This window comes from Amphiprion ocellaris, chromosome 19 (genome assembly GCF_022539595.1).
Source record: "Amphiprion ocellaris isolate individual 3 ecotype Okinawa chromosome 19, ASM2253959v1, whole genome shotgun sequence".
Taxonomy (NCBI): domain Eukaryota; kingdom Metazoa; phylum Chordata; class Actinopteri; family Pomacentridae; genus Amphiprion; species Amphiprion ocellaris.
In genome coordinates this window covers 9866476-9869178 of record NC_072784.1, presented here as the reverse complement: position 1 = coordinate 9869178, position 2703 = coordinate 9866476, and positions in this window count along the sequence as shown.

The following is a 2703-nucleotide window of genomic DNA, read 5'->3' as shown; positions in this document are numbered from 1 at the left end:
AAAAAAAAAACTCGAAAACGACAAAAAATAGATGATAAATGCGCAAAAAAAAGAAGAATTAGTATCTGAGCGAGTAGCTCAGGGGGATAAGAAGAAGGACTACCAAGCTGGAAGGGTCGCAGGTTCAAGACCCACCACGTGGCAGTTTTCTTTCTTTGTCTTTGTCAGGATTTTGATAAAATTTAAGAAGGGTCTGGTCTTGAACCAGCGACCTGCAGCTCCATAGGCAAATCCTTAACTCACTGAGCTACAGATCAGATAAAAAGAAATAAATTCGTCGTCCCTTTGACATCGTAGTTCCTGAAGTGACCACATGGGTGGAGCCAAGGCGGAGTCTGGGTGGAGTCAGGGCGGAGAGTAGGCGGGGAGGTGGGTGGCGGCCTCCCCCCTCTACTCCCCCACCTCCCCCCACCACCCACCACACCTTCCCCCGCCCGACGAGTTCTTCGAGTCTCCACGAGTTCTTCGAGTCTCCACAGGTTTTCCCGAGTTTCTGGAGTTTCCACCAGGTCGGAGGCAGAACAAGTTGTCATGAAGAGGTGTTGAAGTCGGCCAGGATGGACTGACTTTTTACAGCGACTAGAAGGAAGACGACTAGAAGAGCAGGTCTTTAACCACCATCCATAAAATCCATGGAGTCGCTCCAGAGAAATGAAGGGAGGTCAACTTTTATCAACCTCCATCCAGATGTTCAACTTGATATCTTTACTTGGACATTTTTAGCACCACAAACCTTTAGTATCACACTTTATTATCATTTATTAGGACTTTAATGGAATCCACCAGCAGATTTTGTTTTTGTTGACAAACTTTATTCTTGTCGTCGTGGGACTGCAGTATTTAAAACTGTTCCTTCTATTTGACCTCATGTTTATTAGTTTTAGTGGAGAAAGCTTTAATTGTCAATTAGTCTCTTAAAAACTAAATAATAAATTGGATTAGTCGAGGTTTAAATTTCTTACTTTGTCATATTTTAAATATGACAAAAATTATAAAAATAAAGCATCTTCAGACAATTTGACCTGTAATTGGCATTATATAAATAAAATTGAATTAAAATTGTATGTATCTTGTAATGTTGGAGTAATTCAGCCATATATGTTAGAAAACACATTTTCTTTGTCCATTAATCTGTTGATCGTTTTCTCCAGTAATTCATTTCTTGTTTTGGTTTATAAAATGTCAAGCCCAAATATATTCAGTTTACTGTCATAAAAACCAAAAAGATTTACATTCATGGTGCAGGAATCAGGCAGTTTTTCACTTTTTATCTTAGTTTAGTCAGAAAGATAGTTGATAATGTGTGAATTGTTGCAGCTTGTGAACCGTAGAAGGTTTTAATCTTTGGGGCGTCAAAAAACATTTAGAAACCAACATCAACAAAACACTCAACAAAGATTTGAACATCATTAAAGGGAAATCCAACTTTTGCATGACAATGTCTAATTAAAGGACATTTATTTCCAACGTAAATGTGTGACATTCATCCTCTGGAGCTTTCTCTTCACATCGTCTTCCACCTGGACTGGTTTGGTCTGGAGCATGTGCAACAAACATTTGAAAAACTGCACTTTAACATCAATGAATGACACTGAAGTATAATCTCTACATAAATGAGACTGAGTCTGGATGTGCTGCTCTGTCATTAACTCCTAAGTTTAAGGAAAGTTAAAACAAAAGAGGACAGTTCAGATAAGATTTGAGAATGAGCTTATTTTGAACAAACATCTCAGACTTTCTGAGCTTCAACACCTCTAGCAAGATATTTTAACAACAAGCAACTCAAGAGATCCAGAAGTTGGAGAGAGTTAGCTTTAGCTGAGCCAAAGAACATGTGGGACGCTAACCTAGCAAACATTTCAGACTTTTCTCTGTGAATTCTGAGAAATAATTTCCTATTTAACGACAGAGCTACATATCTCAACTCAGTCTCATTAAAACAGTCTCTAATTCAGTGTCATCCATCCATATTAAAGTGCAGTTACCCAAAATGTTTGTTGCATGAGCTCCAACAAAACCTGTCCAGGTAGAAGGCCACTTTGACAAACAGGAAGTGGAAGATTCCAATCAGATTTATAGAAGGGGGAACCGGATTGTACTAAGTGTCGTCGAGTATAGAGGCGTGTTTTGTGGGTTTTTAAGGCTGATAATGATTATTAGTGAGACGTTTGGAGTAGATATTCATTTGCAGTAAATGAAAGTATTTAAAATCTTGGAGTTAAACTTACAAGAACATAAACTCTAACAGAAAACTTTGTTGATACATTTTTGTTTTGTTTACAGATGTTAAGTTAAAGGAGTTTTATTCGTTACGTATAACCAATCAAATCACTCCAGAAGACAGAGCGACCACAGGTAGATAAAGGTTCAGAGCCAAAGTAGCACCATTTTTAAATTTATTTATTACCGTAAATCAGTAAAAAATAAAACACTTATAATCAGTAAATCAGTCAGCCCACAATTACTACAATTCTACAATGTATGTCTCTTTCCTTTGACTTGTTATTTGTACAATATACGATGTATATGATGACGTTTTTTCATACCAAAGGCTATACTATGATGTTTTCTAAGAGACATACGATGCTACTCTGTTTGTTCTGGCCCTGCACTCCTCCTCTGTTGTTTTCTGGATTGTACTCAGCTTCATGCCTTCATCCATCCGGCCTCCGTTGACTCGTCCCGCCTGCCGTCTCTGGAGCT